Consider the following 18118-nt stretch of genomic DNA (forward strand, 5'->3'; position numbering starts at 1 on the left):
CCTTAGAAATAAATTTTCAAAAAAAAGGTTTTTTGAGGAAAAGTTGAAAGTATCAATTTTCCTTGAAAATCGAAATTTCCAAAAAAAATATTTTTGGGAAAAAGTTGAAAGTATCAATTTTCCTTAGAAATAAATTTTCAAAAAAAGGGGGTTTTTGAGGAAAAGTTGAAAGTATCAATTTTCCTTGAAAATCGAAATTTTCAAAAAATATTTTTAGGGAAAAGTTGAAAGTATCAATTTTCCCTAAAAAAAAAATCATTCTTTCCTTCCTTTCTATCTTAATTTTGATTTTGTTTTTTTTCTTTAAATAATCCGACGACGGAGCCTCTGTAAGTGAAACAGTAGTTTTTCTTGCATACTCTTGAGGTGAGGGAATTTTCTCAATTTTCTGCTAAAAGTATTAGAGTCAATTGAGAAAAGTTTCCAATAATTAATTACTTGGTAAATTTTTAAGGCTTTTGGATAACACAAATTCAAGCTGGTACCATCTTTTGATGGGCGTTGTGAGGGTGCTATAACCTTCCTCACACGTAATCGAACTCCCGAACCCTGTTCTGGTTAGTAGACCCGAACCTATTCTTTTAGGGGCTCTTAAACTTAGGTGTTCCCTTGGAGGACAGATTCCATAGGTGGCCAATCGCACCTAGATAAAAAAGATTGGTGGCGACTCCCTAAAAGTCAATGTCTGGCGATAGATCCCCGGATCTAGACGTTACGACAGGCTTTATAGCTTTCACTTGTCCCATCTAACTTATGCTTAATCTAGAGAACCCATTTGTTCATAATCATTTTGTGTCTTGTAGGAAGATCAACCAATTTTTAAATACGGTTTGATCTCATAGACTCTATCTCATTTTTCATTACTTTCATCCATTTTTTTATGAAAAATGAAAGAGCTTTTTTAACATTTTTTTGGCTCTTCTTCATCTTGTGGGGTAATCAAGAATGCTTCATCTTCTATGTCAAAATGATGTTGGTGAATATTTTTATGATTACTTCACTTTAATTGTGATTCTTGGGAAACTAATTCACCAAATTCATCATCTTTAGTTATGCTCCCACTTGAATGAAATACTATTGGTTCTTGATCAGGAACATACATTAATTGATTTGGATTTAACAAATTATTTACTTCCTCAATCTCGTAAAGACACATTTTTTTATTTATCTCACCTCTCTTTGGAAATTCTCTTTCCAAAAAAGTGGCATCCCAAGATTCAAATTCAGCTACACTCACACTTGATTGTTCACTTATGAACACGTATCCCTTTGAAAGCTTGGAGTATCTTACAAATATACTCATTTATTCTCAAGAACCTAGCTTGCTGTAAAGATGAGTAGTCTCACGTATATAGGTAACATAACCTCAAGGTCTATAATTACTGAGATTAGGTTTTTTCCCAATCTATAATTCATAATGGATGGATGTATCCAATTTGAAAGATATTCTATTGAGTATATAGGTAGCAGTTAACAATGCATCACCTCAAAAGGTGATTAACAAATTTGCTTAGGTCATCATAGATCTCACCATTTTTAAAAAAGTCTTATTTATTCTAATTGTAACACTATTTTATTGTGGAGTCCTAGGAATGGTCAACTACCTATCAATACCCTTTTCATCACATAATTGTCTGAACTAATCAGACAAATACTCACATCCACAGTCTGTTCTTAATGCCTTAACATTTTTATCTAATTGATTCTCCACCAAGGTCACATACTTTCTAAAATACTCTAATGTTTTAGACTTGTGAGGAATCAAATAGATAAACCCAAAGTGTGTAAAATCATCGATAAATGTGATAAAATATTACCTTTATTTCATGACCTAACATTCATTGGGCCATAAATGTTAAAATGTATTAACTACAATGGAACTTCAGTTCTAGTTCCTTTGCCAAATAGTTTTCTTATATTTGTTTTTGTTAAATAACTTTCTTATAATAGTAAATAAACTTTCTCAATAGGACCTAGTAATCCTTCTTTGGCTAATCTATCCAGTTTTTGTTGACTTGTGTGGCCAAGTCTAGCATGCCAAATATTTACATCAATATTCTTGTCAGAATTTATCATAAGAAAAAAGCTTAGATTATTGTACGAAACAATATCTAATATAATAAAACCATTTGATAAATATCCAAATCCATAATAAGTTGTAGCCAAATACAAACTTAAACTAGTACTATTGAAATCCAAAACAAATCTTAAACTAAGAAAAATAGTGATATAAACCAAATTCCATCGAATATCGGAGCAAAAAATGCATCATGTAAGATAAAGGTTTTTCCACCACGCATACATAGCTTGCAGGTGCCAATTCTCTTTATTTCAATATGAGAATTATTTTCTGCATAGATTTATTTTATTTCTTGTGGAGTTTAACAAAAATCTACAACGCATTCCTGTTTTATGCTACATGATCCGTGGCCTTTGAATCTATAATCCATAAAAGATGTGATTTAATCATTATAATAGTACTAGAAAAAAACACAATATTTTTAGCATTACGTAAAAATACTTTAAGGGTTTGTACTTTTTTTGCCTCATTACATTTACAAGCAAAATGACCTTTTTGCTATAGTTAAAGAACTTAACTTTAAGTTTATTCTTTTTATGATGAGCCTTAGGATCTTATCTTTTACCAATTTGGTCACTTTTTATCCTTTTAGAAGTTTTCTTTTTATTCTCACCATATCACTTATGCTTGAAGCATCAAGCTTCTTTTAAACTAGATAATGCCATATAAGTATCAGCATAAAGCTTAGATGCTTCCATACGATTTTCTTCTAGTTGAAGATGATGGAAAAAATTATCAAAAGTCATTATACTCTCATTGAGGGTAAAATGCACTTTTATGTGCTCCTAACTATGTAGCAAATAATGGATAATAAATTGAACCTATTGTTTATCTATCAAAGTGTGGCCAGCCTCCTTTAGCTTGCTTGTCATGTTTGACATCTCATTCACATGCTGCCTTATATTATGATTAGGCTACTTTTTATATGTGTCAAACTTGATAGTAAGCTGCCTTAGTTTGGTAATTAAAGTTGCATCAAACTTTGCTTTTAGGGCACTCCACATCTTTTTGACTATTTTATAAGAATGAAACTCACTCATAATATCATTCTTCATACTGCTAAGCAATGTAATGCATACAATGGAGTTTTTTTTTTCTAGACCTCATAAGCCTTTCAGTCCCTCGTGTGCTAAGACGTATTTCCTTCCCCAGGCTCATAAAAGACATTGTTTAGAATATCAAGACCTTCTTATTCTTTAAGTACATACTGGACTTTCATACTTCAGATCTCATAATTGTGCCCATTCAGCTTCCCACCCTTGTTTAACTCAGTAATAATGTTATTAGAAGTAAAAGATATTTCAAAATATAATTCTACATTCGAGAGAGAGATGCACTAATTAATGCCTAGCATTGCACACTTCTCATTTTGCTACAATGTTACAAATAAAATAATGATAATCATTCACATAAAAATGAAACCAAAAGGTCACTGTGTTCACAATCAGATTTTATTTTTTTAATCTGTTTGATTATAACTATTTTATTTCATTACGAAAAATATTCAATCTAAGATAGAATAAATCAATTATTTTAGAACTCCCACTAACCATAAGGTTACATATTGATCTCACAAAACCAGGTCTTACAAAACATAATTCAAATCCAAAAATATGTTTGAAAAAAAATATACATACTAAATGTTAATTAAATATGTTCCTAATCATTTCGAATGACTTGTCTAAAAGCATGGATTGATTTTAAAAAATTCCTTTGATAGTTTTACTTTTCCACTGCCCATCCATAGAGGTATAGGAATTTTATGTTTCCTATTACAAAGACTTAGACAGATTAAAAAGGTCACATTCGTCTTGCTCCCATTCTCACATATTCCTTCACAAAATTCTTATTTAATGTTTCATACTTAGAATTACTCCCTAACAACATCTAGATATCTTGAAAAATATTCTTTTCTCTAAGAGTCAAAAGTGTATCATCAACATTTCATATTTGATCTAGTCATTCCTAATGTGTGTGCTATGACATCAGATCAATTCTTGGATCATGCTATTAACCTTGATGATATGCTTCTCAAAATTATCATTTGGATCCATTCAATATTGTCTCAATTCCACCATTAGCCTTATGACTCTTAAAAATTGTGCCAGTGTCCTTAGAACGATGGGAGTCTTCACTAGAATAGTCATGATTTTTGGTAACAACATCAGATAAAAAATCATTATTTTATAAGTCAACACAAGTCCAAAAAATGATTAATATTCATTTCAATCATTCTTGTGCAATTAAACATCCCAACGTCAACAAGGATAATTTTTTCATGCTTAATACCGATAAAAAAATGATCCAAAATGGCAACATCAATGGCATTTTCTTATTTAAGAACTATCACAACATTAATTATATTAAGAACACAAAATAATGTCATCTCTTATGGATATGCGTAATCATGCAAGAACATATCATGTTTTGGTTATTAAAAACATACAAACGAACCAAAAAATAAGCCAACTTGGTTCTGATACCAATATAAGATAAATTTACATACAAGATATATATATAAATATAATCATATATACTTATTTCTTAAGCAGAAGAGGAAATGAAAACCCAGCTTATATTACAACATTTTTAAAATAGTACTGATAATGTTTTTTCATACATGTACACGAAGATTTTAATCATAAAATTTTTGGGGATGGGCATTGTTTTTGTGGTTGGAGATCGTGTAAGAGAGAAAATTTTTAAAGTTGTTGCATTAATATTTTTTTTGATAAAAGAAATCCACAAACTCAGTGATATTATATCATTCATACCTTAAAGGGGCTCCAAAATCTATATTTCTCACATCTTTGCCATTAGAAAATTAAGCCATCAATTGAACAGTGTAACTAAAGAGAAGATGAATCTGAACATTTTAATTTGCATTTAGCAAATTAAATACACAAATATTCTATTCCATAAGATGCATAGCATGAGAAGAAAAAGAATTAAAAAGACATAATAAAAATTATGTTAATTTATAAGAGATTAATGGATAAAAAATGATGAAATATATAACTAAGAAAGGTTTAATAACAAATTATAGTTGCATATTAATTGTAGATATTCAAAATACTTGCTATTGACAAAATTCACTCACCACCCACAAATCTGTAAATGTCAAAGCATACGAAAAAAAGCTAACAAACTGATATTAAAAAGGAAAAAAAGTGAAAGCTACAATCTATCAAGTGATACTTACAAACGATACAAATGTTGAAATAAAAAAGTAATGGAATCATCCTATTAAGAACCTAATATTTATGATATTGAATAAAAGAGAATAATAATAGAATTCAATGATAGTAATTAATGAGTTTTGATAGAAAGGAAAAGATATATTTTGAATTAAGTTAGTATTCAATTTTAAAAAATTAAGAATTAAATAAGTTTCTTTCTATATAATTAAATTTTAAAATTTGAATTCTTTTATTGAAGATGATTAAAGAAAATGTTTATGTATTGTAGATGTGTTGGCAAAATTGGCTTTTTAATTTAAATTTAAAAAGCATATATGAGGTAATATAAATTAGTTTTAAAAAATTAATTAAAGAGAAAATTAATTGGTTGGTTTTCAATGAATGAGTTTTATTTTTTGAACATATCATGGCAACCGGTATGTAAACCAAAAACCTATTTTTGGAACATATCATGGAAACATATCATTAAAATTAAGAATAGTTGTTGATCTTTTCTCATAAAATAATTGGTTTTTTACAAAATTATTAGAGGTGATTTAAAATAATTGATTTTAAATTAATGCCTACTTTGACTGTTTCCACTTTAGTGCAATAATCTTGTTTTATGTTGGAAAGCATATGTTTAATATTTTGAAAAGTTCTTATTAAAGAGTAAATTGTGCCTGCAAATATGTGTCATTTTAAATAGAAAGAAATATAAAAAAATATATGTTTTCAACTAATTAGGCTTTTTATTTTAGTTTTGAATATCTAGCATTATATATTATATATTCATTTAGATTAATAAATGCATAAATTATTTCTTAAATAAACACTAAAATATGGCTATTAAGTAGTCAATGCTTTTAAAGCATATTTTTTTATTTATAGCATTCATGTTTGATGCTTAAAATTAAGAATTGAATTTTTGAAAGTGGTTTAAGATAATTGATTTGTAATATATATTTATAAAAGGTAAGAATATTTTATTTTTATTAAATAATAAAGATATTTAATTTAGTCAAATTAAATCTTTTAAATAAATAAAATTTATATAAAATCAAATCAAAATAATTAAATGCAGCAAACATTAAAAGTTTTCAAAATTGTTTACATGTCAATAATATAGGCTATTCACATTGGATAATTTTCTTTTTTGCCAAAGGTTTTGACTTTTATATATATTTATATAAGATGCTGTGTGCTCGTCACCTTAAGCAGCATATGCAAATTTTTGAAAGGGTATTCTTATTCAAGTGCCTCACACCAATGTTAGTATAAAAGTCACTTGAGTTACATTTGTCTTCAAACTGCTTCTCTACCATTGTTAGTTCAAAAATCATAATTGTTCTATTTGTTTTCTAAATGCATAAAATTGATGACATCTTATTCGTTTTTAGTTTGAAATTGGTTGAATCCAATATGTAGTCATTGTAAGCACTGATTTTTGCATATTTTCGTGGTTAGTGTTATTATTTTTCATTTAAGCTTGTGTCCTAGGTGGGTGTTAGGGCAGTGCATAGGTTGTGTGCATTTATTTGGGTCGGGTGTGTGTGAAAGGGGAGGGAGTGAGATGAGATGTAGGTCTAATGTCTATCTATCTCCAAGTCATTCTTATTATTCTATAACAATAGGACTCTCCCTCCTGTCCCCATAAAGTTCCATTATTCCTTGATTTGGAAACCTAACTTTGAGCCGAGGACGAGATCTACCATGAGCCTGGTGAGAGCAGTGTCACAAAACAAAGACATATATATCTCATTTAAGTTGCTGAATTCCATTCTGCTAGTTTCTATCAGATATCTTGCTCGCAATTATTTGTCAATAACAATAGCAGAGTAAGTGAAAGGTAGTGGACATTCTAATTAATTAATTAAAGATAGAATTCATAGGTTTATCATAGTTGTGTTTCTGGCTTTCTGCAGTTATAGAAGAAGGTTGCAAAAGCGAATATTTTGTTCATTGCTTCATGCTTATGCATTGGCTTGATTAAAAGGTTTAATCTGGAGACAAAATCTTTTGGTGCCTCACAAAGTCACAAAAAGCCAAAACTAGACTTCTTTCACTTGGAATTTGATTACCAAAAATAGATATCTTCTGGAAATATTGGAATAGGCACAGCGCTTGTTGAATGAAATGAAATAGATATTCTCTCCAAAAATAGAACAGGTATTAGTTAGTTTCGTTTCTAAATAGAAATATAGGAATATAGGAAGAATACTATAAAATGTTCAATTTCAAAGTTAAAATTTGCAGTTTAGTTGAAATCAGAGAAATCCTAGTAGCGTCATAGAATTATCGTTGTTAAAAATACATAAAATGAATTGTTTTTAAATAGTAACGTTCACAGCTACTTCAGCAGGAAAGTCCCACATTAAAGGAAAACAAGAAATAACAAACACGCTCTTTTCTTTATAATAAATCACATCTCATTTTCGTCCAAAACATGCAGTCGTGTAGTGAGCACAAAGCGAACTATTCTTTCGCCTTTTACTAAAGAATACCGTGTGCTCACTGCTGAAAACGGCGTACATTAATTTTTGGAGGGGTATTCTTCTAAGAATGCCTCCAAACAATCCTAGTTAAAGTTTACGTACTAGTCAATCCTGGTAAAAAGTGAAATATTTCTTTGACAATAATAATCAAACAATTGAAGTTTCAGGCGTAAGTGTATTTTCTACTGCTAGTGCACTGCTGGTCCTTACATTTGCAGGGATCTAGTTTTATGATTTTCTGCTGCTAGTGCACTGCTGGTCCTTACATTTACAGGGATCTAGTTTTATGATTTTCTGCTGCTAGTGCACTGCTGGTCCTTACATTTACGGGCATCTAGTTTTATGATTATCGATGTTTCTGAAGATTGATAACTATAATACGAAATAAATTTAGGAGCAACAAGCCATTGTTTGAAAATAGTTGTAGTTGATTAACTACATGTCTGCCACTACTAGTGGATTAGTTTGGTTTTGCTCTCTTTATTTGCGATCTCCAGGTTTTGCATTCTTTACTTGTGGAGTTCTTTTTGTACAATCAAGCTACCCTATACATTGCATGCAATTTAGTTTTCCATTATCCCATACAGATTGAAACTGATAGCCAGTTTTGAAGCTAAAGAAATGGTTACTGCCCATGTTCCTTCTACCAAGCAGCTTGCTGAATTTTTACCTTGGCGATTCGTTACAGGTTCTTAGCTCTCTTCTTCAATTTCCATGAAAAATATGTGAATAAATCTCGATTCTCTCAGCTTTTCGTTTCAAATCTCTTGAGAAAAGACACTTATACTTCATAGGTAAAGTGATATCCAGCTGCTACAACAAAGAAGTCAGTCCTGCATTTGGAGAAAACCTGAGAGAATGGATGGCACTCATTATAAAACTGATACATGGAGCAACGTTTAAACATACTTACCTGGACGTTGTCCATGGGTGGACAAGGAGGCCCACGGCCTAGTCATGTGGCCTCCATTGCACTTGGGAGGTGCCTCTATCTGAGGTCTCCTGAAGCAGTAGATCTACGTTATAATTTCTGGTACCTGTCTAATTCTCAACGAAAGTTTTTGCTGGCACTGGTCAACGTGTTCTTTCGTGCTTAAAAGTTAGCCATCTGTAATAAGAAATCAGAAACTATGTTTAACAATTTGAAGCATGAAAATATAATATATCAATGAATTCATCACTTTGCCTCACTATTTTTGTTGATATTTCAGCAAAGAGGAGGTCATTGGAAAAAAGTATGAATTTCAAGGAGGAGCGCTTCTTGCTAGATAAAGTGATAGATTTGGCCATAAACACCAGCGAGAAGAAGAATTCATCTAATCGTCTTTGTGAAGTTTGACAGATTGATCAAGAAAGAAATGGATTAAGATTACGTTATGTTTAGTATTTCAGTATGGCATATTTTTTCCAGAAAACATGGTCAAAATCCCACATTGTCTTGTTCCCCAAATAGGAATTTTTGTGTTCGGCTATAAAAGAAATGCTAAGAATTGGGTTTCTCCCTCTCCACGCTCGGGTTAGAGGGGCAGCTGGTGAGATTTTAGCGAAGGAGCGTCTATGGCTGGTTGAAATCTATTTTCAAACCCCCTTTAAGGTCTGGGTAAGCCCTGGCTTCGGAGAATTTCTGGAAGGGCTACTTTTGGGTTAAAGCACCGCACGTTCTAAAGCGTTCTGATCAATATTTAATGGTCGATAGTGGTACTCTTCTATTGTAAGTTTTCTGTCGTAAAATTTAATAATTTCATTTGAACAATTGGTAGTTGCAGGGGCATTGCCACTTTTATTGAATAATTAACTTTGTAATATGTTATTTAATTTCAAATATGCTCACATATGAAGTATTATCGATGGGAAAAAATATTTTCCACTACTTAACTCTCCACTAGGTAAATAGAGTTTTTCACTTCTTTTATCTAAATTAATCTTGAAATTTAAAATGAATATGAAAATATATAAAAATTAATTAAAAAATAAAAATGATTTAAATAAATATTAATCATAAATTTAGGTGAATGCACATTATTGACCTTTTGATGAATTAGTAAAAACTTTTATTATTTTTTAATTAAGGGAAATGATCCTTTCGCCTCATGGATATACTAATGAAATTTCATGCTGTCTAATTCTATGTTTAACTTGAAAAATCTCTCAATTCCTAAGAAATCCAATTGAGAAATCTGAGGAGGTGGGAAGCTTTCTTTACTACAAGATAGATATATGCTGGTAGTCCTTTCAATCCCAAACCTACTACTACTAGTAGTAGGATAAGATAAAAATTCAAAAAATTCAAAAATTGATTTAAATCCATAGTAATAGGTTTGGTTCGAATCAAGTTTGGATATTAAATTATACATTAGATTCAGATTAGTTTCGAATTAAAAGGTGAAAAACTGAAAAAAAATCAAATCGAACTAAATTAAATTATATATTTTTTTTAATTTTTATATATTTTTAAAATTTTTATAAAATAAAAATAATACTTTTATATCAAAATCTACTTAAATATATTAAATTTTTATATTAAAATAATACATAAAAATTAAAAATCGATAAATCAAATCAAACCGATAAAATTCGATTCAATTTGATTCAAATTGAATAAAAATTTGGTTTAAATTTGGATCAAATTTTAAATTTTCATAATATTATATAATATTAAAAAAATCAAATCAAATTTGATCCGAACTAAGCTATTATGGTCCCTAACTATTACACAACTTAGACGGCTATCTTTAAAAAGGAAAAATAATGGATGAAGGTAGAGCTGCTTATTGAATACTATTTTTAAAATTTTTTTTTTAAATTGTAGTATTTTGTTTTCTAAAAACCAAACTCTATATCATCGATTCTAATCAAAGACCTTAAAAACGAATCCCATGTCGCACTCAGAAAGCAATTAGCTGCTTCTTCACAGGCTTATAGAGCATCATGGATCAATGCTCTTTAACTTAAGGATTTGTGTGGCGAGTACAAAGCAAACTATTGTTTCCCTTTTATTAAAAAATACCATATACTTGCCACCTGAAGCGGCATATGTTAATTTTTGAAATGGTATTTCTATTCGAGTACCTTACACCAATCTTAGTATAAAAGTCATTTGAGTTACATTTGTCTTCAAACTGCTTCTTTACCAATGTTAGTTCAAAAATCATATTAGTTTTATTTGTTTTCTAAATACCTAGAATTGATGAGATTTTATTGGTTTTTTGTTTGGCAAGAAAACTTGTGATTGAAGATGGCTTAAAGACCGGATTCAAATTTGTCCTACCAACCATTTCTTAGCCGACAACACAATGACAAGTCCCAAGTGAAAAGAATTACTTAAGATTGAGGGGAGTATTATGATAGTAGAAGTAAAAACTTATAGGTGTCGTTCTTTATTTAAAAAAAACCTACGAACGACATGCCGTTACACTAGCTTTGCTTGAGACAAGATTTGCGGATGATCTAAATATTAAATGAGTAGGTTGATGTCCTGGTAAAAGGGATACAGAAGAACATTGGAGTAAATCAGGTGATAATAAATCCCGCATTGGCGAAACACTAGTTGAGCATAGAGAAGCTATCATAAAAAATGAGCATGGGCCTAGTTTTAAATTGTATTGAAGAAGCATTACTTATTTGAACGGGATCAATGGGCCATCAAGATTCTCTACAGCCTATGTAGCTGCCCTTCATTGCATCCTCTGTTAACGTAGGGTATTGAGGTTATGCTTCAGTTTCTAACATCACCTGTATTTTTACTTAGTTTTGGTCCAAAAATCACCAAAATACCCTCATCTATATATAGTGACAAATTTGTCCTTTATCCCCATAAAGTAAACCAACAATCATGCATGTGTTGGAGAATATTATGCTATCTTTTTTGGTGATATATATCCAAAATTTCAACTGAAATAAGAAAAAACTGGACGACCCCTTTCTTTATGTTAGGATTAAAGTCTTATTTTCAAAAAAATAATGACGGGACGTTTGGTTTACGTAATTTTAAATTTTAAGAAAAAATATAATACTCTAAAAGTTTGATATTCCAGATTTTATTTGATTTTTAAGACATTTCATAATAGGATTCATTTGTTTAGTATGAGAAATTTTTTATTTATTAATTCATATATAATTATTATAATCTCTTTAATAAACTGTAGGCAATCTTTTATTTTGTTTTAATAAAAAAAATCTAAAATGACAAATAATATTTTTAGCAATAAAAGAAAAGAAATATTTTAATTTTTTTAATTAAATATACTCAATTATAGTGTTTAACTAAACATCAAGCCATTATTGTTGTATAAAAATATAAAAAATTAATTATAGCATTTGGAAAAGCTTAACGCCTCATTTGTTTTTGTAAAGATTTTGAAAAATAAGGTATTTGTAAATACCGATTTTGTCCGGGTCTACCATTTTATTAATAAACAAAACAAAAAAACAAAATAAACAAACAAAAGAAACAGAATAAGATAGAAGTCAGGGAGTTGGTACGGCGTCGCTGTCGCCAGCCCCCGACCAACTACCCTACCAGCCCCCCGACCAGCCTCCCGACCAGTCACCCTACAGCCACCAACCAACTACCTTACAGAAACCTAGATTCCCCTAATTGAAGCCTTTAAAAATCTCCAGCCATTTCCTTTTCGAAAAAAAAAAAAGGAAAAAAGAGCTGGCTGAAATCCCCTTCAATCTCCTTCTGGAATCCCCATTCAACCCCAGACAGATCCCATTCCTACGCGTAAAAAACTCAGTTTCACGCAACCCCCCAAAGCACCCAAACCGAAAACAGATCTACACAAAACAAAAAAAAACAACACAGTCCTCCCCGCAGGGAGGAACCCAGCGTCAAAGCTACCTGCAAAAGCAAAGAAAATTGCATCAATCTTGTTTCAACAAAACAAACGAAAAAAGTCTTGAAAACAGAAACTTTGAACCTCGATCTACGCTGATCGGGGCTGCTTCCGGTGAAAAGGAGACCGGATCTGGAAAGAGGGCATCTCGAGGAGTCTTCGTGACCTTCTAACCATTTTTCGATCACCGGCGACCACCGCCGACGGTGGACCAGGCGGCGGCCGACAAGGCGATCCGACGGCCGGACGGCGATCGGCCGAACCCCTCCCCCAGAGCTCTCTCTCTCGTTTTTTTCTGAAAACAGGACCAAATGAACAAAAAAAAATTTTTCAAGTTATTTATAGAAAAAATTAAAAGCAAAACGACGTCGTTTTGGGCATAGGGCCAAAACGACACCGTTTCAGCTAAGGAGGATCCGCGCGTCCACCCGCGACCCGACCCTGGGTCCGCGCACCCGACCCGCGACCCGTTTCCTTCATCAGCATCTGACCGGTCTGACTGGACCAGAACCGAACCGCCCAGACCGAACCGAACCGGAACCGAACCACCCAGACCGAACCGAACCGGTACTGGACCGTCCAGACCGAACCGAACCGTCGAACCAAACCGGGCGTTGACCGGACCATTGACCGGTCCGGTTCAGGTAAAATTTTTTTTTTTTATTTTTTACTTTTTATTTTATTAATATTTATGTATGTTAAAATGTTTATATTTGTTAAACTAATTGATGAAATTGTAGTTAAATTTTTTTATTTTTAAGATAAACTTTAAAAACAATTATATAAAAATAAATTTAATAATAATACTAAAGTGATAAAAAATGAAAGAAAAGAAAATTTTTATCCGACGATGAGATTTAAAGGTATTCCGAGTAGTGATGCCTACGAAATCTCTAGGTGAGAAGATTTTTTTAAATACTACCAGCGTATTGGAGTATTTATAAAAAATTTTTCAATACAGTAAAGATTTTCTTTTTTAAGAATAATAAATAAAAATTGATGAATATATTAAAAATATAAGTAATAAAATAGGAAGAAAAAAATTTAATCCAATGATGAGATTCTAAAAGTATTCCGAGTAGAGATGCTTTAAGAAATCTCTAGGTGAGAAGATTTTTTTAAAATATTACCAGCGTATTGGAATATTTATAGAAAATTTTCAATATGATTAAATTCCTTTTTTTCTTCAAAATTTTAATTAAAATTAATAAAATAATTAATAAATTTTTGAATGAGAATAAAATGTGTGCATAAACATGAAAATATTTTGCATGGCATGCATGACATAATTTATTACGAAAAGTAAATTTAGACCTCCAAAGATGAGATTCTAAAAGTATTCCGAGTAGAGATGCTTTAAGAAATCTCTAGGTGAGAAAGAATTCTTTTAATGTTACCAACGTACTGGAACATTTTAAGAATTATTTCAATAAAAAGGTTTTAATTTATTTTTCTCGAGAATAAATTTTTTTAACATGACATTTTCTTACGAAAAATAAATTCGAGCCTCCAAAGATGAGATTCTAAAAGTATTCCGAGTAGAGATGCTTTAAGAAATCTCTAGGTGAGAAAGAGTTCTTTTAATGTTACCAACGTACTGGAACATTTTAAGAATTATTTCAATAAAAAAGTTTTGATTTATTTTCTCGAGAATAATTTTTAATAAATAAAAATCAAGAAAATTATTTTTTTAATATTGAAAATAAGACTGTTTGTATTAAAATCAAAGGATAACACGTTGTTAATTGGTACCGTTTTTAACGGGCGTTGTGGGGGTGCTAATCCTTCCTCACGCGTAACCGACTCCCGAACTCAGACTGTTTCACAGACCGTAAAATTATCTTTTTAATAAATTTTAATTAATTTTAAGATTTCATTAAAAATGTATGTTTTAATAGGTGGCCAATCGCACCTAGCCAAAAAAGATTGGTGGCGACTCCGTTTTTTTTATTTCGTTTCCAAATTCGTCGGGCGGACGCAAAACCGTTACGACAGCTTGGCGACTCCACTGGGGACGCATTTTGTTTTTGAGAGTCAAGCCAAAATTAACTACTTGTTATCCTTAAATTTTGATTTAAATAGTCTTAATCAAATTCTTAATTTTTTATTCTTCATTTTTAGTAATACAAAACAAAACCAAACAAATCAAAAATAAAAAGCAAAAAAATTCACACACATTTCTCTTATTATGCCTCTTATGTTTTATTTTTTGTATATATATTGCTTTCAATAAATTAGGATATATTTGCACACAATGGCACGATGCATCTCATACATGAGCTCTATACCCGGGCTTCGTCCTTTATAGAAGGAAGTAAAGTACCTATTGCTCTCGTGAGGTAATAACCTCCGCAATGGCAAGCGAAATACTTCCACTCGAATTGAACCCTTTCCGTTAGTAGCCTGTAATGGGTGAGGATCGGGATGCCTTACTAGTCCAATATGGACGACAGTGAGGAACAATTTGGGAACCTTTAGACCCTGTCAATCCAAACCCAGCATATAATAAGCCTAGGAAACCAGCCTTATGTAGAGCTCCATCCACTTTCTTGTAAAAAATATCCAAGAATAAAAGTTGTGTATAATACAAAACAAAACAAAACAAACAAAAAAATCTCTAAAAAAAAAAAACAAATTTTTTTTAAAATCACATCCTCACACTAACTCAATTTTGTTACATTAATCATATCATACAGTTTTGCATCGAGATATTTGCTCAAGGACATTTCTCCCAAGAAGTTTTCATGGATCCCATAGAACTACAGATTTGCTCATCCTCAGTCAGTGTGCCATGTGAGTCGTATAATGAAGTACATGTTTGGTCGAAAGAGGCTCAACAAAAGAACGGAGATTGTTTGCATACCAGTTATATGTCTGAGTTACCCGAAAAAGTGCATTTAGATCTCACACAGAATGATTTAAAAGAGTTAGCTGCTATCTGGGGTCAGTTAAGTGAAGGAAGAAAAGAAAGCTTTTGCAAAAAGTATGGGCAGATTGCATCTCTCATTTCAGTAGTGGTTGATGAACAGCTGGTCAAAGCAGCTATACAGTTTTGGGATCCATCCTATAGATGCTTCACTTTTAATCAGGAAGATTTGGTGCCAACCATCGAGGAGTATTCGATTTTGCTCGGGATAGAATTACAATGTCCAGATAAAGTATTTACCCGAAAGCCAAAATCAGGTTATCGTAAAAAGTTAGCCAAGCTTATGGAGGTTAAAGTAGAAACCATTGATTCCTTTGTGAAGTCTAAAGGTAAACATCTCGGCATTCGTTGGGACTTTCTTCGAAATTTCATTCAGGAGAATTTGGATAATGATCAAGGTATGGATGTGTTTGCTCTAGCATTGTATGGCATGGTAATCTTTCCAAAGACTTTGGGTTACATTGAGATAACTGTGGTAGACTTTTTCGAGCAAATTAAAACCCAAACAATTAATCCCGCTCCAGCAGTCCTAGCCGAAACCATCAGGTCATTGAATTTTTATCGACGAAATGGGAAAGGTCGATTCATAGGATGTGCATCTCTATTATACGTATGGGTCAGAAGTCATTTCAAATGTGGGAAAAGTGCATTTTCGAAACCATATCTTCGAAATAAAGCACCACTCGAAGAGTTTTGCAAAAGCCAATGGCCGACATTAAAGACTAAGGAAGAATGGGTCCTTTTCTTACGAAGGATTACTGGGGATGAAATCGAATGGATGGTGCCTTGGATGCCTCGTGTGCCCTTGTTGTATCGTGGAGGAAATGAGCCATGGATTCCGTTATTAGGGCTATGGGGTGTTGTAAGTTATGCTCCATTGATGGCACTTAGGCAATTTGGTGCAAAACAGTTTGTTCCTGCTACTCATGGCCTGGTCCAAGTAGAATTCATTTATGGGGAATCAAATCCATCAAGAACTTCGGAGCAGTTGATCCAAGCATGGAAGAGAACACAAAGAATGAGGTTAGGGCCTCTCATCGATAAAGTCACTTCTGATTATCAGATTTGGAAAGCAATACGGCCTAGAGACATAGTACTCCCTCCTGATGATAGCTCATATCAATTGGTTAATCTTTCAGAAGAGGTGCAATTATCAGAAGTTGAGCTTGTTAAGAAAGAATTAGAAGCTGAAAAAGAAAAAATAAGAAGAGAAAATTTGAGACTTCGTGAAAAAGTAGGGCAATTAAGATATGAAGCGGAGATACAAGGGAGCATATTAGAAAAAGTCATAAAAGAGCGAGATTTGGCTAATAGTGACTTGAAAGATCTACATCAAGAAAATAAGAGGTTACTAGTTACCAAGTCTTACCTTGGCCGACAACGTGAAATGGATAAGCTCCGAGAGGGAATAAACCAATGGAAGGGCAAAGCTCAAGAAAAGCAAGAGGAGACCACCAGAATTTCTCAAGAATGTCAGAATTGGAAGGGATTATACTCTACAACCTCAGCAAGATTGGTGGAATGCCAAAATGAAAAGAAAAGATTAAAAGTCATGCTCGCAGAAGAAAGAAAAAAGCACTTCGAAGTATTGAATGAAAAAGAATCGCTTCACCAGGTGATCCAAGGGTTAGAGCTACAACTGCAAGACCACAAAAGTCATATTTCAGCAATGATAGATGAGTGGCATAGAAGGGAAAAAGATTGGATCTTCACATGTGATTCAGAAAAGGATGCTCATATGAGATGGAAGGCAGAAAGTTTAGGGAGGCAACAGTACATAAAGCACTTGACTAATCAAGTTTGCAAGGCAGTGAGGAAAGCATGGGAGATGGTTGAAAAGGTAGAAGCATTAAGAAGAGAAGTCAATCCCATAGGAGAATATGGACAGTGCCTAGTGAACTTTCTAGATGAGGTGAAGGACCATTATGAGCAAGTCAAATGCTTTTATGGATATAACTCTAGGATGATAAATCCTATGTAATAAAAGTTGTATGAGATCAATAAAAATTTCTAATGTTGAAATTCGTTCAAGAACAAATATCTCTCACTTGCATTCATGCATCATATACATCATTTTTCATAAAGTAAAATTTTTAACACATAGCATTCTAATTTTATTTTTTTCTTTTCTTTTTCAAAATAAAAAAATTTTGTGGTAATAAAGGTTCAAGAATAGCTCGCCCATCAAAAATTTCGGCCCAACCTACTCGTCATTCATACAATACCAGGACACAGACAAGAATCATGGAGCAAGAACAGGCCAGTCGATTTGAGAGAATTGAAAAAGCTCAAGAAGAACTAAAAGGAGATCTTAGTATAATAATGGATATGCTCAAGAAACTTGACAAAGGAAAAACAGTGGAAGAAAATCCTAGCTTTCAAGAACAATCGCCAGATATGGTAGATCCTGTCTATCCTCCAGGGTTTGAGCCACGACTGAACCAACCTTCACAAGGAACTAGAGTACCAATTTTTACTCCTGGTGGATATCCTAATCCTTATCCAGGAATGACATCCACACCTGCTCCAGGACAATTTCAGAATTTTGTTAATCCCATTATGATGGAAAAACCACCTGAGCCAATCTTAGTTCCTGATTT

General features: G+C 32.1%; 3 non-coding genes across 3 annotated transcripts; all 3 read left to right on the top strand.

Moving 5' to 3' along the window:
• Window positions 1-7709: 7709 nt before the first annotated feature.
• LOC149513787 (U5 spliceosomal RNA) lies at window positions 7710-7827 on the top strand. The gene has a single exon (XR_016330160.1). It is a non-coding gene; the product is annotated as a U5 spliceosomal RNA (small nuclear RNA).
• A 1429-nt stretch (window positions 7828-9256) lies between these two features.
• On the top strand, window positions 9257-9406 carry LOC149513788 (U4 spliceosomal RNA). Its single transcript, XR_016330166.1, has one exon. It is a non-coding gene; the product is annotated as a U4 spliceosomal RNA (small nuclear RNA).
• A 1302-nt stretch (window positions 9407-10708) lies between these two features.
• On the top strand, window positions 10709-10825 carry LOC149513789 (U5 spliceosomal RNA). The gene has a single exon (XR_016330162.1). It is a non-coding gene; the product is annotated as a U5 spliceosomal RNA (small nuclear RNA).
• Window positions 10826-18118: the final 7293 nt, after the last annotated feature.

This window comes from Durio zibethinus, chromosome 18, assembly GCF_047325235.1.
Source record: "Durio zibethinus cultivar Kanyao isolate XHJ-2024 chromosome 18, ASM4732523v1, whole genome shotgun sequence".
Lineage (NCBI taxonomy): Eukaryota > Viridiplantae > Streptophyta > Magnoliopsida > Malvales > Malvaceae > Durio > Durio zibethinus.